The following is a 26392-nucleotide window of genomic DNA, read 5'->3' as shown; positions in this document are numbered from 1 at the left end:
CTAAGGGTGACTTTCCTGGGACCCCACTTCCACCCCCCCTAAGGGTGACTTTATGGGTCCCACAATCAATTAAGGTTGAATTTCCCAGGTGCCCACAAACACCTAAGGTACAGTTTCCTAGGTCCCCATCATCGTATAAGGTAGATTTTCCCAGGCCCCCACTATCTTCTAAGGGTGATTTCATGCACCCCCCACAATCACTTAAGGTAGTCTCCTCACAAATAACAGGGTAGAATTTCCTAGCCCCGTCATGATCCAGCCAACTAAGGTAAACCATCCTGGGCCCCCACAATCACCTAAGGTTGAGTTTTCTGGGCCCACACAATCACCAAAGGTAGTCATTCCTAGCCTCGCCAACACCAGCCCCCACCAAGATCACCTAAGGCTGAGTTTCCAGGTGAGTAGAGACACATCACCTAAGGCTGATATTCACAGGGCCTTACAATCTCCTAAGGGGGACTTCCCTAAGCCCCCACAATCACCTAAGGCAAATTTCCGAGGGGTCATCGTCAACTAAGCTAGACAATCCTGGCCCCCCACGACCGACTATGACAGATTAGCCTGGCTCCCACAGTCACTTCAGGATCAGGTGATTACCTAAGGGTGAACTTCCTGTACCCCGCATTCACATAAGGTAGAGATTCCTGGGCCCCCGTAATCACCTATGGTAGGTTTTCCTGGCCCCCTCATAATTAACTAAGGCAGACATCCTGGCCTCCCACAACCACCTAAGATCCATATGCATGGTCCTCCACAAACACCTAAGGTAGAGTTTCCTGAGCCCTCACAATCACCTAACATAGACTTTCCCAAGGCCCCTGGGATCACCTACGGTAGAACACCTCAGGTCCCCAAATACCTAAGGTTCAATAATCTGGGCCCCCACGATCAAGTAAGGTCAAGCTTCACGGGTCTCACAGCCACCTACAGTCGAGTTTCCTGGGCCACCTCCATCACCTAAGGTATGATTTCCTGGGCCCCCACGGTCAACTAAAAGGCAGAGGTCCCTGGCCCACAATCAACTAATGCGCAGATTCCTGGGAACACGCAACCACCTAAGGTAGAGTTATCGGGGAACCACAATCACTGTCATAGAGGTTGCTGACCTCACAATCACCTAAGCTGTTCCCTGCGGCCCTAGAAGCAGTAAGGTGGAGTTCCTTGGGCACCCACAGACATGCAAGCTACGGTTCCCCGGCCCCCGTAATCACCTAAGGTAGTTTCATGGGCCTTCACAAACAACTAACCTAGAGATTTCTGGGACCGCATAATCACCTGAGGGGAGATTCCTGACCCCGTACAATCACCTAAGCCAGAGCATCCTGGGACCCAACATGCGCCTAAGGTAGACTCTCCTGGACCCACAATCACGCAAGGTAGAGGTTTCTAGGCCCCCACAATCACCTAAGCCAGCGTTTCAAGGGTCCCCAAATCTCCTAAGGTAGGGTGTTCTGGGACCCCACAATCATCTAAACTAGTGACTCCTAGGCCCCCCAAATCAACTAAGATTATTTCCTGAGCCTCTACAAACACATACGGTAGAATGTCCAGGCCCCCCCATAATTACGTAAGATATAGTTTCTTGGGCACCCACAATCACCTAGGATCTGTTTCCTGGGCCTCCCAAATCCCCTAAGTTAGAGAGAGGGGTCTCAAAAAATCACCTAATGGAGAGTTTCCTGGCACCCCACAAACACATACTAGTTTCCTGGGCTCCGACAGTCACCTAAGGTGTTATTTCCCGGGTCCCCTCAATCACCTAAGATCGAGTTTCTCACTCCCCAGATCACCTAAGTTAGAGTTTCCTGTGCTCCCAACATTACCTAATGTAGAGTTCCTTGGGACCACACAGTCCCCTAAGGCTGGGTTTCCTGAAACCCCACAATCACCTCAGGTAGCGTTTAGGCCATGATCACCCACTCTAGAACTCCTGAAGCCCACAACACCTAACGTAGAGTTTTCCAACCCCCGCAATCACCTAAGGTGGAGTATCCTCGCCCCATAATCAACACAGCTAGACTTTCCTTGTGAACCCACAATCACCTACATAGCCATTCCTCTGCTACCCTCATCACGTAAGGTAGAGTTTCGTGAACCCCCCAACACCTAGGTCAACTTTCTGGGGCCTCATAATGCCCTAAAGGTAGATTTCTTTAGGCCCCCACCATTGCTTACACAGAATTTCCAGGCACCCAGATCACCTAGGTAGAGTTCCTTGGGCCCCCAACTTCACCATATCTAGATTTTCCTGAGGCCACAATCACCTAAAGTAAGAAGCTTTCAACCCCACACAATTACTTAAGGAAGACTATCCTGGTCCCCCACAATCACTGAACACAGAATTTCCTGGCCCTCCGCACTCCCATAGGGTAGAGTTTCTTGGGCACCAACGATCACCTAACCTAGAGTTTTCTGGCCCCGGTCACCTAAGTTAGACCTTCCTTGGTACACCCCCCAATCAACTAAGGTAAATTCCCTGTGTCCCTCAATGGACTCAGGTAGGGTTCCTGGGCCACCCAAATAACCTAAGTTAGAGTTACCCAAACTACCATGATCACCTACGGTCGAGTTTTCAGAGACCCCATGATCGCATACACTAGAGCTTCCTGGGCACCACAACCACAGTAGATTTTCTAGGGTCCCCACAGTCACCTAAGGTACAATTACCTTGGGCCAAACGATCACCCAAGGTAGAATTTCCTTGGTCCACAACCACCGATCATCGGAACTAGAGTTTCCTAGGCCCACAGTCATTGAAGGTAAGTATTCCTGGTCCCAGCAAAATCACCTAAGGTAAGAGTCTCCTGAGCCCACAATCACCTAAGGTAAAGTTTCCTGGGACCACTTCCACCCGAAGCAGAGTTTCCTGGGCCCCCAACGCCTAAGGGAGAGTTTCCTGGGCCCTCGCTATCACCTGTGGTACTTACCTGGCCCAATTGCCTAGCTAGAGATTCCTTTCCGTTAGAGATTCCTAGGTTCACAGGCACCTACGGTAGAGTTTTTTGGCCCACCACGTCCATCTCGGTAAAGTTTGGGTCACAGTCACCTACTTTAGAGTTTACTGGGCTCCCACAATCCCCTGAGGCTGAATTTTCTGGACCCCCTACCATCAATTCTAAGGTAGAAATTTGGGACCCCACAATGAACTAAAATAGATTTTCTGGAGTACCCACAATCACGTAAGCTAGAGTTTCCTTCCGCCCACCCCCGCCAAGGGAGAGTTCCTGGGACACAGCATCACTTAAATTAGATTTTTTTCTAGCCCGTCCAAATCAACTAAGGTGGAGTCTCCTAGGTCACCACTGTCAATTATGGTATAGTTTGCTTAGACGACACTCACCTAGGTACCATCCCCTCGAGCCCACATTCACCTGAAGCCATCGTTCCCGGACACACGGTCACCTAAAGAATAGTTTCGTGCCCACAGTCACCGTAGCGAGAGATGTCTGGACCCCACAATCACTTATGGTACAAGTTTCCGGGCCATCAAAGTCACTTAAGGTACACTTTCCTGGGTCCCCACAATGACATAAGCTACCACCTTTGCATCCACAATCACCAAAGCTAGACTTTCCTGAGACCAAAAGCACCGAACACAGAGGCTCCTGGGGCCCCCATATCACCTAAGCTAGAGTTTCCACGGTGCCACCGTCACCTTCACTAGGGTTTTCTGAGCCCCCACTATCACCTAAGGTAGAATTCCTGAGCCCCCATAATCACCTAACATAGGGTATCACGAGCCCCCGAGAATCACATAAGCTAGGTTTCTGGGCCTCCTAAATAACGTAAAGTAAGATTTCCTGGGGCACCAAAACCACTCTTATACTTCCACGGCCCCCACGGGGAACTAAGGGAGAATGTCCTGCTCCCATAATCCCCTAAGCTCGAGTTTCCTGGGCCCACAATAACCTAAGATAGTTTACTGGGTGGCCACAATCTCCTAAGCTCGAGTGTTTAAGACCCACAAATCACCAAAGGCAGCATTTCCTAGACATACAATCATCTAAGGAAGAGATTTATGGCCCACTACAATCACATGACGTACAGTTTGGGGCCACTACTATAGCGTTTCCTGGGTAGAATTTCTTGTAACAATCATCTAAGTTAGCCTTCCTGGGCCCACACAGTCACATAAGGCAGAGTTTCAAGAGGCCACGATCACCTAAGATGGGTAATCTTGGGTTTACAATCACCTAAATAATTGGTTTGGGCCCCCACAATCACATAGGGAAGAATTTCGAGGCACCCCACCCCACCGCATGAATGAAGACAGGGCAAGCTAAGAAGCACAATCACCTGAGCTAGTGTTTCCTGGGGCCCCACAACCACTTAAGAGTTTTCTGGGCTCCCAATCACCTAAGAGTTTCCTGGGCGCCCAAAGTCGACAGAGGTAAAATTTGATGCCCCCCGAAATCAACTACGTTACACTCTCCCGGCCCCCACAATCATCTAAGGTCCAGTGTCCTGGGCCCCAACAATGGCTAAGGTCAAGATTCATGGATCCCAATATCACCTTTGGCAGAATAGATATATGTTCCCCTACAAACACCTAAGGTCGAGTCTCTGGGGGCCCCACTATCAGCGAAGTCAAGTTTCCGGCACCTCCACGAGCTCCAGAGCTCGAGCTTCCAGCGTCCCCACGCTCACCAAGAAGGAGTTTCCTGGGCATCCACAATCTCCTAGTGGGCAGTTTCTTCGGCACCATCGTCTCCTAAGGTAGACTTTCCCAGGCAAATAATCACCCGAGGTCAAGTTTTGGGGGACCCCACAAACACATAAGATAGAGTTTCTCTGGCCAACAATCTCCTCCGTAGAGATTCCTGGATTCCCACAATCACCTGAGGTCTAATCTTCAGCACCACGACAATCACCAAGGAAGAGTTTCCTGGGACACCACTGCCACCCCCCCTAAGGGTGACTTTCCTGGGACCCCACTTCCACCCCCCCTAAGGGTGACTTTATGGGTCCCACAATCAATTAAGGTTGAATTTCCCAGGTGCCCACAAACACCTAAGGTACAGTTTCCTAGGTCCCCATCATCGTATAAGGTAGATTTTCCCAGGCCCCCACTATCTTCTAAGGGTGATTTCATGCACCCCCCACAATCACTTAAGGTAGTCTCCTCACAAATAACAGGGTAGAATTTCCTAGCCCCGTCATGATCCAGCCAACTAAGGTAAACCATCCTGGGCCCCCACAATCACCTAAGGTTGAGTTTTCTGGGCCCACACAATCACCAAAGGTAGTCATTCCTAGCCTCGCCAACACCAGCCCCCACCAAGATCACCTAAGGCTGAGTTTCCAGGTGAGTAGAGACACATCACCTAAGGCTGATATTCACAGGGCCTTACAATCTCCTAAGGGGGACTTCCCTAAGCCCCCACAATCACCTAAGGCAAATTTCCGAGGGGTCATCGTCAACTAAGCTAGACAATCCTGGCCCCCCACGACCGACTATGACAGATTAGCCTGGCTCCCACAGTCACTTCAGGATCAGGTGATTACCTAAGGGTGAACTTCCTGTACCCCGCATTCACATAAGGTAGAGATTCCTGGGCCCCCGTAATCACCTATGGTAGGTTTTCCTGGCCCCCTCATAATTAACTAAGGCAGACATCCTGGCCTCCCACAATCACCTAAGATCCATATGCATGGTCCTCCACAAACACCTAAGGTAGAGTTTCCTGAGCCCTCACAATCACCTAACATAGACTTTCCCAAGGCCCCTGGGATCACCTACGGTAGAACACCTCAGGTCCCCAAATACCTAAGGTTCAATAATCTGGGCCCCCACGATCAAGTAAGGTCAAGCTTCACGGGTCTCACAGCCACCTACAGTCGAGTTTCCTGGGCCACCTCCATCACCTAAGGTATGATTTCCTGGGCCCCCACGGTCAACTAAAAGGCAGAGGTCCCTGGCCCACAATCAACTAATGCGCAGATTCCTGGGAACACGCAACCACCTAAGGTAGAGTTATCGGGGAACCACAATCACTGTCATAGAGGTTGCTGACCTCACAATCACCTAAGCTGTTCCCTGCGGCCCTAGAAGCAGTAAGGTGGAGTTCCTTGGGCACCCACAGACATGCAAGCTACGGTTCCCCGGCCCCCGTAATCACCTAAGGTAGTTTCATGGGCCTTCACAAACAACTAACCTAGAGATTTCTGGGACCGCATAATCACCTGAGGGGAGATTCCTGACCCCGTACAATCACCTAAGCCAGAGCATCCTGGGACCCAACATGCGCCTAAGGTAGACTCTCCTGGACCCACAATCACGCAAGGTAGAGGTTTCTAGGCCCCCACAATCACCTAAGCCAGCGTTTCAAGGGTCCCCAAATCTCCTAAGGTAGGGTGTTCTGGGACCCCACAATCATCTAAACTAGTGACTCCTAGGCCCCCCAAATCAACTAAGATTATTTCCTGAGCCTCTACAAACACATACGGTAGAATGTCCAGGCCCCCCCATAATTACGTAAGATATAGTTTCTTGGGCACCCACAATCACCTAGGATCTGTTTCCTGGGCCTCCCAAATCCCCTAAGTTAGAGAGAGGGGTCTCAAAAAATCACCTAATGGAGAGTTTCCTGGCACCCCACAAACACATACTAGTTTCCTGGGCTCCGACAGTCACCTAAGGTGTTATTTCCCGGGTCCCCTCAATCACCTAAGATCGAGTTTCTCACTCCCCAGATCACCTAAGTTAGAGTTTCCTGTGCTCCCAACATTACCTAATGTAGAGTTCCTTGGGACCACACAGTCCCCTAAGGCTGGGTTTCCTGAAACCCCACAATCACCTCAGGTAGCGTTTAGGCCATGATCACCCACTCTAGAACTCCTGAAGCCCACAACACCTAACGTAGAGTTTTCCAACCCCCGCAATCACCTAAGGTGGAGTATCCTCGCCCCATAATCAACACAGCTAGACTTTCCTTGTGAACCCACAATCACCTACATAGCCATTCCTCTGCTACCCTCATCACGTAAGGTAGAGTTTCGTGAACCCCCCAACACCTAGGTCAACTTTCTGGGGCCTCATAATGCCCTAAAGGTAGATTTCTTTAGGCCCCCACCATTGCTTACACAGAATTTCCAGGCACCCAGATCACCTAGGTAGAGTTCCTTGGGCCCCCAACTTCACCATATCTAGATTTTCCTGAGGCCACAATCACCTAAAGTAAGAAGCTTTCAACCCCACACAATTACTTAAGGAAGACTATCCTGGTCCCCCACAATCACTGAACACAGAATTTCCTGGCCCTCCGCACTCCCATAGGGTAGAGTTTCTTGGGCACCAACGATCACCTAACCTAGAGTTTTCTGGCCCCGGTCACCTAAGTTAGACCTTCCTTGGTACACCCCCCAATCAACTAAGGTAAATTCCCTGTGTCCCTCAATGGACTCAGGTAGGGTTCCTGGGCCACCCAAATAACCTAAGTTAGAGTTACCCAAACTACCATGATCACCTACGGTCGAGTTTTCAGAGACCCCATGATCGCATACACTAGAGCTTCCTGGGCACCACAATCACAGTAGATTTTCTAGGGTCCCCACAGTCACCTAAGGTACAATTACCTTGGGCCAAACGATCACCCAAGGTAGAATTTCCTTGGTCCACAACCACCGATCATCGGAACTAGAGTTTCCTAGGCCCACAGTCATTGAAGGTAAGTATTCCTGGTCCCAGCAAAATCACCTAAGGTAAGAGTCTCCTGAGCCCACAATCACCTAAGGTAAAGTTTCCTGGGACCACTTCCACCCGAGGCAGAGTTTCCTGGGCCCCCAACGCCTAAGGGAGAGTTTCCTGGGCCCTCGCTATCACCTGTGGTACTTACCTGGCCCAATTGCCTAGCTAGAGATTCCTTTCCGTTAGAGATTCCTAGGTTCACAGGCACCTACGGTAGAGTTTTTGGCCCACCACGTCCATCTCGGTAAAGTTTGGGTCACAGTCACCTACTTTAGAGTTTACTGGGCTCCCACAATCCCCTGAGGCTGAATTTTCTGGACCCCCTACCATCAATTCTAAGGTAGAAATTTGGGACCCCACAATGAACTAAAATAGATTTTCTGGAGTACCCACAATCACGTAAGCTAGAGTTTCCTTCCGCCCACCCCCGCCAAGGGAGAGCTCCTGGGACACAGCATCACTTAAATTAGATTTTTTTCTAGCCCGTCCAAATCAACTAAGGTGGAGTCTCCTAGGTCACCACCGTCAATTATGGTATAGTTTGCTTAGACGACACTCACCTAGGTACCATCCCCTCGAGCCCACATTCACCTGAAGCCATCGTTCCCGGACACACGGTCACCTAAAGAATAGTTTCGTGCCCACAGTCACCGTAGCGAGAGATGTCTGGACCCCACAATCACTTATGGTACAAGTTTCCGGGCCATCAAAGTCACTTAAGGTACACTTTCCTGGGTCCCCACAATGACATAAGCTACCACCTTTGCATCCACAATCACCAAAGCTAGACTTTCCTGAGACCAAAAGCACCGAACACAGAGGCTCCTGGGGCCCCCATATCACCTAAGCTAGAGTTTCCACAGTGCCACCGTCACCTTCACTAGGGTTTTCTGAGCCCCCACTATCACCTAAGGTAGAATTCCTGAGCCCCCATAATCACCTAACATAGGGTATCACGAGCCCCCGAGAATCACATAAGCTAGGTTTCTGGGCCTCCTAAATAACGTAAAGTAAGATTTCCTGGGGCACCAAAACCACTCTTATACTTCCACGGCCCCCACGGGGAACTAAGGTAGAATGTCCTGCTCCCATAATCCCCTAAGCTCGAGTTTCCTGGGCCCACAATAACCTAAGATAGTTTACTGGGTGGCCACAATCTCCTAAGCTCGAGTGTTTGAGACCCACAAATCACCAAAGGCAGCATTTCCTAGACATACAATCATCTAAGGAAGAGATTTATGGCCCACTACAATCACATGACGTACAGTTTGGGGCCACTACTATAGCGTTTCCTGGGTAGAATTTCTTGTAACAATCATCTAAGTTAGCCTTCCTGGGCCCACACAGTCACATAAGGCAGAGTTTCAAGAGGCCACGATCACCTAAGATGGGTAATCTTGGGTTTACAATCACCTAAATAATTGGTTTGGGCCCCCACAATCACATAGGGAGGAATTTCGAGGCACCCCACCCCACCCCATGAATGAAGACAGGGCAAGCTAAGAAGCACAATCACCTGAGCTAGTGTTTCCTGGGGCCCCACAACCACTTAAGAGTTTTCTGGGCTCCCAATCACCTAAGAGTTTCCTGGGCGCCCAAAGTCGACAGAGGTAAAATTTGATGCCCCCCGAAATCAACTACGTTACACTCTCCCGGCCCCCACAATCATCTAAGGTCCAGTGTCCTGGGCCCCAACAATGGCTAAGGTCAAGATTCATGGATCCCAATATCACCTTTGGCAGAATAGATATATGTTCCCCTACAAACACCTAAGGTCGAGTCTCTGGGGGCCCCACTATCAGCGAAGTCAAGTTTCCGGCACCTCCACGAGCTCCAGAGCTCGAGCTTCCAGCGTCCCCACGCTCACCAAGAAGGAGTTTCCTGGGCATCCACAATCTCCTAGTGGGCAGTTTCTTCGGCACCATCGTCTCCTAAGGTAGACTTTCCCAGGCAAATAATCACCCGAGGTCAAGTTTTGGGGGACCCCACAAACACATAAGATAGAGTTTCTCTGGCCAACAATCTCCTCCGTAGAGATTCCTGGATTCCCACAATCACCTGAGGTCTAATCTTCAGCACCACGACAATCACCAAGGAAGAGTTTCCTGGGACACCACTGCCACCCCCCCTAAGGGTGACTTTCCTGGGACCCCACTTCCACCCCCCCAAGGGTGACTTTATGGGTCCCACAATCAATTAAGGTTGAATTTCCCAGGTGCCCACAAACACCTAAGGTACAGTTTCCTAGGTCCCCATCATCGTATAAGGTAGATTTTCCCAGGCCCCCACTATCTTCTAAGGGTGATTTCATGCACCCCCCACAATCACTTAAGGTAGTCTCCTCACAAATAACAGGGTAGAATTTCCTAGCCCCGTCATGATCCAGCCAACTAAGGTAAACCATCCTGGGCCCCCACAATCACCTAAGGTTGAGTTTTCTGGGCCCACACAATCACCAAAGGTAGTCATTCCTAGCCTCGCCAACACCAGCCCCCACCAAGATCACCTAAGGCTGAGTTTCCAGGTGAGTAGAGACACATCACCTAAGGCTGATATTCACAGGGCCTTACAATCTCCTAAGGGGGACTTCCCTAAGCCCCCACAATCACCTAAGGCAAATTTCCGAGGGGTCATCGTCAACTAAGCTAGACAATCCTGGCCCCCCACGACCGACTATGACAGATTAGCCTGGCTCCCACAGTCACTTCAGGATCAGGTGATTACCTAAGGGTGAACTTCCTGTACCCCGCATTCACATAAGGTAGAGATTCCTGGGCCCCCGTAATCACCTATGGTAGGTTTTCCTGGCCCCCTCATAATTAACTAAGGCAGACATCCTGGCCTCCCACAATCACCTAAGATCCATATGCATGGTCCTCCACAAACACCTAAGGTAGAGTTTCCTGAGCCCTCACAATCACCTAACATAGACTTTCCCAAGGCCCCTGGGATCACCTACGGTAGAACACCTCAGGTCCCCAAATACCTAAGGTTCAATAATCTGGGCCCCCACGATCAAGTAAGGTCAAGCTTCACGGGTCTCACAGCCACCTACAGTCGAGTTTCCTGGGCCACCTCCATCACCTAAGGTATGATTTCCTGGGCCCCCACGGTCAACTAAAAGGCAGAGGTCCCTGGCCCACAATCAACTAATGCGCAGATTCCTGGGAACACGCAACCACCTAAGGTAGAGTTATCGGGGAACCACAATCACTGTCATAGAGGTTGCTGACCTCACAATCACCTAAGCTGTTCCCTGCGGCCCTAGAAGCAGTAAGGTGGAGTTCCTTGGGCACCCACAGACATGCAAGCTACGGTTCCCCGGCCCCCGTAATCACCTAAGGTAGTTTCATGGGCCTTCACAAACAACTAACCTAGAGATTTCTGGGACCGCATAATCACCTGAGGGGAGATTCCTGACCCCGTACAATCACCTAAGCCAGAGCATCCTGGGACCCAACATGCGCCTAAGGTAGACTCTCCTGGACCCACAATCACGCAAGGTAGAGGTTTCTAGGCCCCCACAATCACCTAAGCCAGCGTTTCAAGGGTCCCCAAATCTCCTAAGGTAGGGTGTTCTGGGACCCCACAATCATCTAAACTAGTGACTCCTAGGCCCCCCAAATCAACTAAGATTATTTCCTGAGCCTCTACAAACACATACGGTAGAATGTCCAGGCCCCCCCATAATTACGTAAGATATAGTTTCTTGGGCACCCACAATCACCTAGGATCTGTTTCCTGGGCCTCCCAAATCCCCTAAGTTAGAGAGAGGGGTCTCAAAAAATCACCTAATGGAGAGTTTCCTGGCACCCCACAAACACATACTAGTTTCCTGGGCTCCGACAGTCACCTAAGGTGTTATTTCCCGGGTCCCCTCAATCACCTAAGATCGAGTTTCTCACTCCCCAGATCACCTAAGTTAGAGTTTCCTGTGCTCCCAACATTACCTAATGTAGAGTTCCTTGGGACCACACAGTCCCCTAAGGCTGGGTTTCCTGAAACCCCACAATCACCTCAGGTAGCGTTTAGGCCATGATCACCCACTCTAGAACTCCTGAAGCCCACAACACCTAACGTAGAGTTTTCCAACCCCCGCAATCACCTAAGGTGGAGTATCCTCGCCCCATAATCAACACAGCTAGACTTTCCTTGTGAACCCACAATCACCTACATAGCCATTCCTCTGCTACCCTCATCACGTAAGGTAGAGTTTCGTGAACCCCCCAACACCTAGGTCAACTTTCTGGGGCCTCATAATGCCCTAAAGGTAGATTTCTTTAGGCCCCCACCATTGCTTACACAGAATTTCCAGGCACCCAGATCACCTAGGTAGAGTTCCTTGGGCCCCCAACTTCACCATATCTAGATTTTCCTGAGGCCACAATCACCTAAAGTAAGAAGCTTTCAACCCCACACAATTACTTAAGGAAGACTATCCTGGTCCCCCACAATCACTGAACACAGAATTTCCTGGCCCTCCGCACTCCCATAGGGTAGAGTTTCTTGGGCACCAACGATCACCTAACCTAGAGTTTTCTGGCCCCGGTCACCTAAGTTAGACCTTCCTTGGTACACCCCCCAATCAACTAAGGTAAATTCCCTGTGTCCCTCAATGGACTCAGGTAGGGTTCCTGGGCCACCCAAATAACCTAATTTAGAGTTACCCAAACTACCATGATCACCTACGGTCGAGTTTTCAGAGACCCCATGATCGCATACACTAGAGCTTCCTGGGCACCACAACCACAGTAGATTTTCTAGGGTCCCCACAGTCACCTAAGGTACAATTACCTTGGGCCAAACGATCACCCAAGGTAGAATTTCCTTGGTCCACAACCACCGATCATCGGAACTAGAGTTTCCTAGGCCCACAGTCATTGAAGGTAAGTATTCCTGGTCCCAGCAAAATCACCTAAGGTAAGAGTCTCCTGAGCCCACAATCACCTAAGGTAAAGTTTCCTGGGACCACTTCCACCCGAGGCAGAGTTTCCTGGGCCCCCAACGCCTAAGGGAGAGTTTCCTGGGCCCTCGCTATCACCTGTGGTACTTACCTGGCCCAATTGCCTAGCTAGAGATTCCTTTCCGTTAGAGATTCCTAGGTTCACAGGCACCTACGGTAGAGTTTTTGGCCCACCACGTCCATCTCGGTAAAGTTTGGGTCACAGTCACCTACTTTAGAGTTTACTGGGCTCCCACAATCCCCTGAGGCTGAATTTTCTGGACCCCCTACCATCAATTCTAAGGTAGAAATTTGGGACCCCACAATGAACTAAAATAGATTTTCTGGAGTACCCACAATCACGTAAGCTAGAGTTTCCTTCCGCCCACCCCCGCCAAGGGAGAGCTCCTGGGACACAGCATCACTTAAATTAGATTTTTTTCTAGCCCGTCCAAATCAACTAAGGTGGAGTCTCCTAGGTCACCACCGTCAATTATGGTATAGTTTGCTTAGATGACACTCACCTAGGTACCATCCCCTCGAGCCCACATTCACCTGAAGCCATCGTTCCCGGACACACGGTCACCTAAAGAATAGTTTCGTGCCCACAGTCACCGTAGCGAGAGATGTCTGGACCCCACAATCACTTATGGTACAAGTTTCCGGGCCATCAAAGTCACTTAAGGTACACTTTCCTGGGTCCCCACAATGACATAAGCTACCACCTTTGCATCCACAATCACCAAAGCTAGACTTTCCTGAGACCAAAAGCACCGAACACAGAGGCTCCTGGGGCCCCCATATCACCTAAGCTAGAGTTTCCACGGTGCCACCGTCACCTTCACTAGGGTTTTCTGAGCCCCCACTATCACCTAAGGTAGAATTCCTGAGCCCCCATAATCACCTAACATAGGGTATCACGAGCCCCCGAGAATCACATAAGCTAGGTTTCTGGGCCTCCTAAATAACGTAAAGTAAGATTTCCTGGGGCACCAAAACCACTCTTATACTTCTACGGCCCCCACGGGGAACTAAGGTAGAATGTCCTGCTCCTATAATCCCCTAAGCTCGAGTTTCCTGGGCCCACAATAACCTAAGATAGTTTACTGGGTGGCCACAATCTCCTAAGCTCGAGTGTTTAAGACCCACAAATCACCAAAGGCAGCATTTCCTAGACATACAATCATCTAAGGAAGAGATTTATGGCCCACTACAATCACATGACGTACAGTTTGGGGCCACTACTATAGCGTTTCCTGGGTAGAATTTCTTGTAACAATCATCTAAGTTAGCCTTCCTGGGCCCACACAGTCACATAAGGCAGAGTTTCAAGAGGCCACGATCACCTAAGATGGGTAATCTTGGGTTTACAATCACCTAAATAATTGGTTTGGGCCCCCACAATCACATAGGGAGGAATTTCGAGGCACCCCACCCCACCCCATGAATGAAGACAGGGCAAGCTAAGAAGCACAATCACCTGAGCTAGTGTTTCCTGGGGCCCCACAACCACTTAAGAGTTTTCTGGGCTCCCAATCACCTAAGAGTTTCCTGGGCGCCCAAAGTCGACAGAGGTAAAATTTGATGCCCCCCGAAATCAACTACGTTACACTCTCCCGGCCCCCACAATCATCTAAGGTCCAGTGTCCTGGGCCCCAACAATGGCTAAGGTCAAGATTCATGGATCCCAATATCACCTTTGGCAGAATAGATATATGTTCCCCTACAAACACCTAAGGTCGAGTCTCTGGGGGCCCCACTATCAGCGAAGTCAAGTTTCCGGCACCTCCACGAGCTCCAGAGCTCGAGCTTCCAGCGTCCCCACGCTCACCAAGAAGGAGTTTCCTGGGCATCCACAATCTCCTAGTGGGCAGTTTCTTCGGCACCATCGTCTCCTAAGGTAGACTTTCCCAGGCAAATAATCACCCGAGGTCAAGTTTTGGGGGACCCCACAAACACATAAGATAGAGTTTCTCTGGCCAACAATCTCCTCCGTAGAGATTCCTGGATTCCCACAATCACCTGAGGTCTAATCTTCAGCACCACGACAATCACCAAGGAAGAGTTTCCTGGGACACCACTGCCACCCCCCCTAAGGGTGACTTTCCTGGGACCCCACTTCCACCCCCCCTAAGGGTGACTTTATGGGTCCCACAATCAATTAAGGTTGAATTTCCCAGGTGCCCACAAACACCTAAGGTACAGTTTCCTAGGTCCCCATCATCGTATAAGGTAGGTTTTCCCAGGCCCCCACTATCTTCTAAGGGTGATTTCATGCACCCCCCACAATCACTTAAGGTAGTCTCCTCACAAATAACAGGGTAGAATTTCCTAGCCCTGTCATGATCCAGCCAACTAAGGTAAACCATCCTGGGCCCCCACAATCACCTAAGGTTGAGTTTTCTGGGCCCACACAATCACCAAAGGTAGTCATTCCTAGCCTCGCCAACACCAGCCCCCACCAAGATCACCTAAGGCTGAGTTTCCAGGTGAGTAGAGACACATCACCTAAGGCTGATATTCACAGGGCCTTACAATCTCCTAAGGGGGACTTCCCTAAGCCCCCACAATCACCTAAGGCAAATTTCCGAGGGGTCATCGTCAACTAAGCTAGACAATTCTGGCCCCCCACGACCGACTATGACAGATTAGCCTGGCTCCCACAGTCACTTCAGGATCAGGTGATTACCTAAGGGTGAACTTCCTGTACCCCGCATTCACATAAGGTAGAGATTCCTGGGCCCCCGTAATCACCTATGGTAGGTTTTCCTGGCCCCCTCATAATTAACTAAGGCAGACATCCTGGCCTCCCACGATCACCTAAGATCCATATGCATGGTCCTCCACAAACACCTAAGGTAGAGTTTCCTGAGCCCTCACAATCACCTAACATAGACTTTCCCAAGGCCCCTGGGATCACCTACGGTAGAACACCTCAGGTCCCCAAATACCTAAGGTTCAATAATCTGGGCCCCCACGATCAAGTAAGGTCAAGCTTCACGGGTCTCACAGCCACCTACAGTCGAGTTTCCTGGGCCACCTCCATCACCTAAGGTATGATTTCCTGGGCCCCCACAGTCAACTAAAAGGCAGAGGTCCCTGGCCCACAATCAACTAATGCGCAGATTCCTGGGAACACGCAACCACCTAAGGTAGAGTTATCGGGGAACCACAATCACTGTCATAGAGGTTGCTGACCTCACAATCACCTAAGCTGTTCCCTGCGGCCCTAGAAGCAGTAAGGTGGAGTTCCTTGGGCACCCACAGACATGCAAGCTACGGTTCCCCGGCCCCCGTATCACCTAAGGTAGTTTCATGGGCCTTCACAAACAACTAACCTAGAGATTTCTGGGACCGCATAATCACCTGAGGGGAGATTCCTGACCCCGTACAATCACCTAAGCCAGAGCATCCTGGGACCCAACATGCGCCTAAGGTAGACTCTCCTGGACCCACAATCACGCAAGGTAGAGGTTTCTAGGCCCCCACAATCACCTAAGCCAGCGTTTCAAGGGTCCCCAAATCTCCTAAGGTAGGGTGTTCTGGGACCCCACAATCATCTAAACTAGTGACTCCTAGGCCCCCCAAATCAACTAAGATTATTTCCTGAGCCTCTACAAACACATACGGTAGAATGTCCAGGCCCCCCCATAATTACGTAAGATATAGTTTCTTGGGCACCCACAATCACCTAGGATCTGTTTCCTGGGCCTCCCAAATCCCCTAAGTTAGAGAGAGGGGTCTCAAAAAATCACCTAATGGAGAGTTTCCTGGCACCCCACAAACACATACTAGTTTCCTGGGCTCCGACAGTCACCTAAGGTGTTATTTCCCGGGTCCCCTCAATCACCTAAGATCGAGTTTCTCACTCCCCAGATCACCTAAGTTAGAGTTTCCTGTGCTCCCAACATTACCTAATGTAGAGTTCCTTGGGACCACACAGTCCCCTAAGGCTGGGTTTCCTGAAACCCCACAATCACCTCAGGTAGCGTTTAGGCCATGATCACCCACTCTAGAACTCCTGAAGCCCACAACACCTAACGTAGAGTTTTCCAACCCCCGCAATCACCTAAGGTGGAGTATCCTCGCCCCATAATCAACACAGCTAGACTTTCCTTGTGAACCCACAATCACCTACATAGCCATTCCTCTGCTACCCTCATCACGTAAGGTAGAGTTTCGTGAACCCCCCAACACCTAGGTCAACTTTCTGGGGCCTCATAATGCCCTAAAGGTAGATTTCTTTAGGCCCCCACCATTGCTTACACAGAATTTCCAGGCACCCAGATCACCTAGGTAGAGTTCCTTGGGCCCCCAACTTCACCATATCTAGATTTTCCTGAGGCCACAATCACCTAAAGTAAGAAGCTTTCAACCCCACACAATTACTTAAGGAAGACTATCCTGGTCCCCCACAATCACTGAACACAGAATTTCCTGGCCCTCCGCACTCCCATAGGGTAGAGTTTCTTGGGCACCAACGATCACCTAACCTAGAGTTTTCTGGCCCCGGTCACCTAAGTTAGACCTTCCTTGGTACACCCCCCAATCAACTAAGGTAAATTCCCTGTGTCCCTCAATGGACTCAGGTAGGGTTCCTGGGCCACCCAAATAACCTAAGTTAGAGTTACCCAAACTACCATGATCACCTACGGTCGAGTTTTCAGAGACCCCATGATCGCATACACTAGAGCTTCCTGGGCACCACAATCACAGTAGATTTTCTAGGGTCCCCACAGTCACCTAAGGTACAATTACCTTGGGCCAAACGATCACCCAAGGTAGAATTTCCTTGGTCCACAACCACCGATCATCGGAACTAGAGTTTCCTAGGCCCACAGTCATTGAAGGTAAGTATTCCTGGTCCCAGCAAAATCACCTAAGGTAAGAGTCTCCTGAGCCCACAATCACCTAAGGTAAAGTTTCCTGGGACCACTTCCACCCGAAGCAGAGTTTCCTGGGCCCCCAACGCCTAAGGGAGAGTTTCCTGGGCCCTCGCTATCACCTGTGGTACTTACCTGGCCCAATTGCCTAGCTAGAGATTCCTTTCCGTTAGAGATTCCTAGGTTCACAGGCACCTACGGTAGAGTTTTTGGCCCACCACGTCCATCTCGGTAAAGTTTGGGTCACAGTCACCTACTTTAGAGTTTACTGGGCTCCCACAATCCCCTGAGGCTGAATTTTCTGGACCCCCTACCATCAATTCTAAGGTAGAAATTTGGGACCCCACAATGAACTAAAATAGATTTTCTGGAGTACCCACAATCACGTAAGCTAGAGTTTCCTTCCGCCCACCCCCGCCAAGGGAGAGCTCCTGGGACACAGCATCACTTAAATTAGATTTTTTTCTAGCCCGTCCAAATCAACTAAGGTGGAGTCTCCTAGGTCACCACCGTCAATTATGGTATAGTTTGCTTAGACGACACTCACCTAGGTACCATCCCCTCGAGCCCACATTCACCTGAAGCCATCGTTCCCGGACACACGGTCACCTAAAGAATAGTTTCGTGCCCACAGTCACCGTAGCGAGAGGTGTCTGGACCCCACAATCACTTATGGTACAAGTTTCCGGGCCATCAAAGTCACTTAAGGTACACTTTCCTGGGTCCCCACAATGACATAAGCTACCACCTTTGCATCCACAATCACCAAAGCTAGACTTTCCTGAGACCAAAAGCACCGAACACAGAGGCTCCTGGGGCCCCCATATCACCTAAGCTAGAGTTTCCACGGTGCCACCGTCACCTTCACTAGGGTTTTCTGAGCCCCCACTATCACCTAAGGTAGAATTCCTGAGCCCCCATAATCACCTAACATAGGGTATCACGAGCCCCCGAGAATCACATAAGCTAGGTTTCTGGGCCTCCTAAATAACGTAAAGTAAGATTTCCTGGGGCACCAAAACCACTCTTATACTTCCACGGCCCCCACGGGGAACTAAGGTAGAATGTCCTGCTCCTATAATCCCCTAAGCTCGAGTTTCCTGGGCCCACAATAACCTAAGATAGTTTACTGGGTGGCCACAATCTCCTAAGCTCGAGTGTTTAAGACCCACAAATCACCAAAGGCAGCATTTCCTAGACATACAATCATCTAAGGAAGAGATTTATGGCCCACTACAATCACATGACGTACAGTTTGGGGCCACTACTATAGCGTTTCCTGGGTAGAATTTCTTGTAACAATCATCTAAGTTAGCCTTCCTGGGCCCACACAGTCACATAAGGCAGAGTTTCAAGAGGCCACGATCACCTAAGATGGGTAATCTTGGGTTTACAATCACCTAAATAATTGGTTTGGGCCCCCACAATCACATAGGGAAGAATTTCGAGGCACCCCACCCCACCCCATGAATGAAGACAGGGCAAGCTAAGAAGCACAATCACCTGAGCTAGTGTTTCCTGGGGCCCCACAACCACTTAAGAGTTTTCTGGGCTCCCAATCACCTAAGAGTTTCCTGGGCGCCCAAAGTCGACAGAGGTAAAATTTGATGCCCCCCGAAATCAACTACGTTACACTCTCCCGGCCCCCACAATCATCTAAGGTCCAGTGTCCTGGGCCCCAACAATGGCTAAGGTCAAGATTCATGGATCCCAATATCACCTTTGGCAGAATAGATATATGTTCCCCTACAAACACCTAAGGTCGAGTCTCTGGGGGCCCCACTATCAGCGAAGTCAAGTTTCCGGCACCTCCACGAGCTCCAGAGCTCGAGCTTCCAGCGTCCCCACGCTCACCAAGAAGGAGTTTCCTGGGCATCCACAATCTCCTAGTGGGCAGTTTCTTCGGCACCATCGTCTCCTAAGGTAGACTTTCCCAGGCAAATAATCACCCGAGGTCAAGTTTTGGGGGACCCCACAAACACATAAGATAGAGTTTCTCTGGCCAACAATCTCCTCCGTAGAGATTCCTGGATTCCCACAATCACCTGAGGTCTAATCTTCAGCACCACGACAATCACCAAGGAAGAGTTTCCTGGGACACCACTGCCACCCCCCCTAAGGGTGACTTTCCTGGGACCCCACTTCCACCCCCCCTAAGGGTGACTTTATGGGTCCCACAATCAATTAAGGTTGAATTTCCCAGGTGCCCACAAACACCTAAGGTACAGTTTCCTAGGTCCCCATCATCGTATAAGGTAGATTTTCCCAGGCCCCCACTATCTTCTAAGGGTGATTTCATGCACCCCCCACAATCACTTAAGGTAGTCTCCTCACAAATAACAGGGTAGAATTTCCTAGCCCCGTCATGATCCAGCCAACTAAGGTAAACCATTCTGGGCCCCCACAATCACCTAAGGTTGAGTTTTCTGGGCCCACACAATCACCAAAGGTAGACATTCCTAGCCTCACCAACACCAGCCCCCACCAAGATCACCTAAGGCTGAGTTTCCAGGTGAGTAGAGACACATCACCTAAGGCTGATATTCACAGGGCCTTACAATCTCCTAAGGGGGGGCTTCCCTAAGCCCCCACAATCACCTAAGGCAAGTTTCCGAGGGGTCATCGTCAACTAAGGTAGACAATCCTGGCCCCCCACGACCGACCATGACAGATCAGCCTGGCTCCCACAGTCCCTTCAGGATCAGGTGATTACCTAAGGGTGAATTTCCTGTACCCCGCATTCACATAAGGTAGAGATTCCTGGGGCCCCGTAATCACCTATGGTGGGTTTTCCTGGCCCCCTCATAATTAACTAAGGCAGACATCCTGGCCTCCCACAATCACCTAAGATCCATATGCATGGTCCTCCACAAACACCTAAGGTAGAGTTTCCTGAGCCCTCACAATCACCTAACATAGACTTTCCCAAGGCCCCTGGGATCACCTACGGTAGAACACCTCAGGTCCCCAAATACCTAAGGTTCAATAATCTGGGCCCCCACGATCAAGTAAGGTCAAGCTTCACGGGTCTCACAGCCACCTACAGTCGAGTTTCCTGGGCCACCTCCGTCACCTAAGGTATGATTTCCTGGGCCCCCACGGTCAACTAAAAGGCAGAGGTCCCTGGCCCACAATCAACTAATGCGCAGATTCCTGGGAACACGCAACCACCTAAGGTAGAGTTATCGGGGAACCACAATCACTGTCATAGAGGTTGCTGACCTCACAATCACCTAAGCTGTTCCCTACGGCCCTAGAAGCAGTAAGGTGGAGTTCCTTGGGCACCCACAGACATGCAAGCTACGGTTCCCTGGCCCCCGTAATCACCTAGGGTAGTTTCATGGGCCTTCACAAACAACTAACCTAGAGATTTCTGGGACCGCATAATCACCTGAGGGGAGATTCCTGACCCCGTACAATCACCTAAGCCAGAGCATCCTGGGACCCAACATGCGCCTAAGGTAGACTCTCCTGGACCCACAATCACGCAAGGTAGAGGTTTCTAGGCCCCCACAATCACCTAAGCCAGCGTTTCAAGGGTCCCCAAATCTCCTAAGGTAGGGTGTTCTGGGACCCCACAATCATCTAAACTAGTGACTCCTAGGCCCCCCAAATCAACTAAGATTATTTCCTGAGCCTCTACAAACACATACGGTAGAATGTCCAGGCCCCCCCATAATTACGTAAGATATAGTTTCTTGGGCACCCACAATCACCTAGGATCTGTTTCCTGGGCCTCCCAAATCCCCTAAGTTAGAGAGAGGGGTCTCAAAAAATCACCTAATGGAGAGTTTCCTGGCACCCCACAAACACATACTAGTTTCCTGGGCTCCGACAGTCACCTAAGGTGCTATTTCCCGGGTCCCCTCAATCACCTAAGATCGAGTTTCTCACTCCCCAGATCGCCTAAGTTAGAGTTTCCTGTGCTCCCAACATTACCTAATGTAGAGTTCCTTGGGACCACACAGTCCCCTAAGGCTGGGTTTCCTGAAACCCCACAATCACCTCAGGTAGCGTTTAGGCCATGATCACCCACTCTAGAACTCCTGAAGCCCACAACACCTAACGTAGAGTTTTCCAACCCCCGCAATCACCTAAGGTGGAGTATCCTCGCCCCATAATCAACACAGCTAGACTTTCCTTGTGAACCCACAATCACCTACATAGCCATTCCTCTGCTACCCTCATCACGTAAGGTAGAGTTTCGTGAACCCCCCAACACCTAGGTCAACTTTCTGGGGCCTCATAATGCCCTAAAGGTAGATTTCTTTAGGCCCCCACCATTGCTTACACAGAATTTCCAGGCACCCAGATCACCTAGGTAGAGTTCCTTGGGCCCCCAACTTCACCATATCTAGATTTTCCTGAGGCCACAATCACCTAAAGTAAGAAGCTTTCAACCCCACACAATTACTTAAGGAAGACTATCCTGGTCCCCCACAATCACTGAACACAGAATTTCCTGGCCCTCCGCACTCCCATAGGGTAGAGTTTCTTGGGCACCAACGATCACCTAACCTAGAGTTTTCTGGCCCCGGTCACCTAAGTTAGACCTTCCTTGGTACACCCCCCAATCAACTAAGGTAAATTCCCTGTGTCCCTCAATGGACTCAGGTAGGGTTCCTGGGCCACCCAAATAACCTAAGTTAGAGTTACCCAAACTACCATGATCACCTACGGTCGAGTTTTCAGAGACCCCATGATCGCATACACTAGAGCTTCCTGGGCACCACAATCACAGTAGATTTTCTAGGGTCCCCACAGTCACCTAAGGTACAATTACCTTGGGCCAAACGATCACCCAAGGTAGAATTTCCTTGGTCCACAACCACCGATCATCGGAACTAGAGTTTCCTAGGCCCACAGTCATTGAAGGTAAGTATTCCTGGTCCCAGCAAAATCACCTAAGGTAAGAGTCTCCTGAGCCCACAATCACCTAAGGTAAAGTTTCCTGGGACCACTTCCACCCGAGGCAGAGTTTCCTGGGCCCCCAATGCCTAAGGGAGAGTTTCCTGGGCCCTCGCTATCACCTGTGGTACTTACCTGGCCCAATTGCCTAGCTAGAGATTCCTTTCCGTTAGAGATTCCTAGGTTCACAGGCACCTACGGTAGAGTTTTTGGCCCACCACGTCCATCTCGGTAAAGTTTGGGTCACAGTCACCTACTTTAGAGTTTACTGGGCTCCCACAATCCCCTGAGGCTGAATTTTCTGGACCCCCTACCATCAATTCTAAGGTAGAAATTTGGGACCCCACAATGAACTAAAATAGATTTTCTGGAGTACCCACAATCACGTAAGCTAGAGTTTCCTTCCGCCCACCCCCGCCAAGGGAGAGCTCCTGGGACACAGCATCACTTAAATTAGATTTTTTTCTAGCCCGTCCAAATCAACTAAGGTGGAGTCTCCTAGGTCACCACCGTCAATTATGGTATAGTTTGCTTAGACGACACTCACCTAGGTACCATCCCCTCGAGCCCACATTCACCTGAAGCCATCGTTCCCGGACACACGGTCACCTAAAGAATAGTTTCGTGCCCACAGTCACCGTAGCGAGAGATGTCTGGACCCCACAATCACTTATGGTACAAGTTTCCGGGCCATCAAAGTCACTTAAGGTACACTTTCCTGGGTCCCCACAATGACATAAGCTACCACCTTTGCATCCACAATCACCAAAGCTAGACTTTCCTGAGACCAAAAGCACCGAACACAGAGGCTCCTGGGGCCCCCATATCACCTAAGCTAGAGTTTCCACGGTGCCACTGTCACCTTCACTAGGGTTTTCTGAGCCCCCACTATCACCTAAGGTAGAATTCCTGAGCCCCCATAATCACCTAACATAGGGTATCACGAGCCCCCGAGAATCACATAAGCTAGGTTTCTGGGCCTCCTAAATAACGTAAAGTAAGATTTCCTGGGGCACCAAAACCACTCTTATACTTCCACGGCCCCCACGGGGAACTAAGGTAGAATGTCCTGCTCCCATAATCCCCTAAGCTCGAGTTTCCTGGGCCCACAATAACCTAAGATAGTTTACTGGGTGGCCACAATCTCCTAAGCTCGAGTGTTTAAGACCCACAAATCACCAAAGGCAGCATTTCCTAGACATACAATCATCTAAGGAAGAGATTTATGGCCCACTACAATCACATGACGTACAGTTTGGGGCCACTACTATAGCGTTTCCTGGGTAGAATTTCTTGTAACAATCATCTAAGTTAGCCTTCCTGGGCCCACACAGTCACATAAGGCAGAGTTTCAAGAGGCCACGATCACCTAAGATGGGTAATCTTGGGTTTACAATCACCTAAATAATTGGTTTGGGCCCCCACAATCACATAGGGAAGAATTTCGAGGCACCCCACCCCACCCCATGAATGAAGACAGGGCAAGCTAAGAAGCACAATCACCTGAGCTAGTGTTTCCTGGGGCCCCACAACCACTTAAGAGTTTTCTGGGCTCCCAATCACCTAAGAGTTTCCTGGGCGCCCAAAGTCGACAGAGGTAAAATTTGATGCCCCCCGAAATCAACTACGTTACACTCTCCCGGCCCCCACAATCATCTAAGGTCCAGTGTCCTGGGCCCCAACAATGGCTAAGGTCAAGATTCATGGATCCCAATATCACCTTTGGCAGAATAGATATATGTTCCCCTACAAACACCTAAGGTCGAGTCTCTGGGGGCCCCACTATCAGCGAAGTCAAGTTTCCGGCACCTCCACGAGCTCCAGAGCTCGAGCTTCCAGCGTCCCCACGCTCACCAAGAAGGAGTTTCCTGGGCATCCACAATCTCCTAGTGGGCAGTTTCTTCGGCACCATCGTCTCCTAAGGTAGACTTTCCCAGGCAAATAATCACCCGAGGTCAAGTTTTGGGGGACCCCACAAACACATAAGATAGAGTTTCTCTGGCCAACAATCTCCTCCGTAGAGATTCCTGGATTCCCACAATCACCTGAGGTCTAATCTTCAGCACCACGACAATCACCAAGGAAGAGTTTCCTGGGACACCACTGCCACCCCCCCTAAGGGTGACTTTCCTGGGACCCCACTTCCACCCCCCCTAAGGGTGACTTTATGGGTCCCACAATCAATTAAGGTTGAATTTCCCAGGTGCCCACAAACACCTAAGGTACAGTTTCCTAGGTCCCCATCATCGTATAAGGTAGATTTTCCCAGGCCCCCACTATCTTCTAAGGGTGATTTCATGCACCCCCCACAATCACTTAAGGTAGTCTCCTCACAAATAACAGGGTAGAATTTCCTAGCCCCGTCATGATCCAGCCAACTAAGGTAAACCATTCTGGGCCCCCACAATCACCTAAGGTTGAGTTTTCTGGGCCCACACAATCACCAAAGGTAGACATTCCTAGCCTCACCAGCACCAGCCCCCACCAAGATCACCTAAGGCTGAGTTTCCAGGTGAGTAGAGACACATCACCTAAGGCTGATATTCATAGGGCCTTACAATCTCCTAAGGGGGGGCTTCCCTAAGCCCCCACAATCACCTAAGGCAAGTTTCCGAGGGGTCATCGTCAACTAAGGTAGACAATCCTGGCCCCCCACGACCGACCATGACAGATCAGCCTGGCTCCCACAGTCCCTTCAGGATCAGGTGATTACCTAAGGGTGAATTTCCTGTACCCCGCATTCACATAAGGTAGAGATTCCTGGGGCCCCGTAATCACCTATGGTGGGTTTTCCTGGCCCCCTCATAATTAACTAAGGCAGACATCCTGGCCTCCCACAATCACCTAAGATCCATATGCATGGTCCTCCACAAACACCTAAGGTAGAGTTTCCTGAGCCCTCACAATCACCTAACATAGACTTTCCCAAGGCCCCTGGGATCACCTACGGTAGAACACCTCAGGTCCCCAAATACCTAAGGTTCAATAATCTGGGCCCCCACAATCAAGTAAGGTCAAGTTTCACGGGTCTCACAGTCAACTACAGTCGAGTTTCCTGGGCCACCTCCGTCACCTAAGGTATGATTTCCTGGGCCCCCACGGTCAACTAAAAGGCAGAGGTCCCTGGCCCACAATCAACTAATGCGCAGATTCCTGGGAACACGCAACCACCTAAGGTAGAGTTATCGGGGAACCACAATCACTGTCATAGAGGTTGCTGACCTCACAATCACCTAAGCTGTTCCCTACGGCCCTAGAAGCAGTAAGGTGGAGTTCCTTGGGCACCCACAGACATGCAAGCTACGGTTCCCTGGCCCCCGTAATCACCTAGGGTAGTTTCATGGGCCTTCACAAACAACTAACCTAGAGATTTCTGGGACCGCATAATCACCTGAGGGGAGATTCCTGACCCCGTACAATCACCTAAGCCAGAGCATCCTGGGACCCAACATGCGCCTAAGGTAGACTCTCCTGGACCCACAATCACGCAAGGTAGAGGTTTCTAGGCCCCCACAATCACCTAAGCCAGCGTTTCAAGGGTCCCCAAATCTCCTAAGGTAGGGTGTTCTGGGACCCCACAATCATCTAAACTAGTGACTCCTAGGCCCCCCAAATCAACTAAGATTATTTCCTGAGCCTCTACAAACACATACGGTAGAATGTCCAGGCCCCCCCATAATTACGTAAGATATAGTTTCTTGGGCACCCACAATCACCTAGGATCTGTTTCCTGGGCCTCCCAAATCCCCTAAGTTAGAGAGAGGGGTCTCAAAAAATCACCTAATGGAGAGTTTCCTGGCACCCCACAAACACATACTAGTTTCCTGGGCTCCGACAGTCACCTAAGGTGCTATTTCCCGGGTCCCCTCAATCACCTAAGATCGAGTTTCTCACTCCCCAGATCGCCTAAGTTAGAGTTTCCTGTGCTCCCAACATTACCTAATGTAGAGTTCCTTGGGACCACACAGTCCC

The sequence above is a fragment of the Tursiops truncatus genome, chromosome 2 (assembly GCF_011762595.2).
Source record: "Tursiops truncatus isolate mTurTru1 chromosome 2, mTurTru1.mat.Y, whole genome shotgun sequence".
Classification (NCBI taxonomy): Eukaryota; Metazoa; Chordata; class Mammalia; order Artiodactyla; family Delphinidae; genus Tursiops; species Tursiops truncatus.
This window is presented reverse-complemented; position numbering follows the sequence as displayed.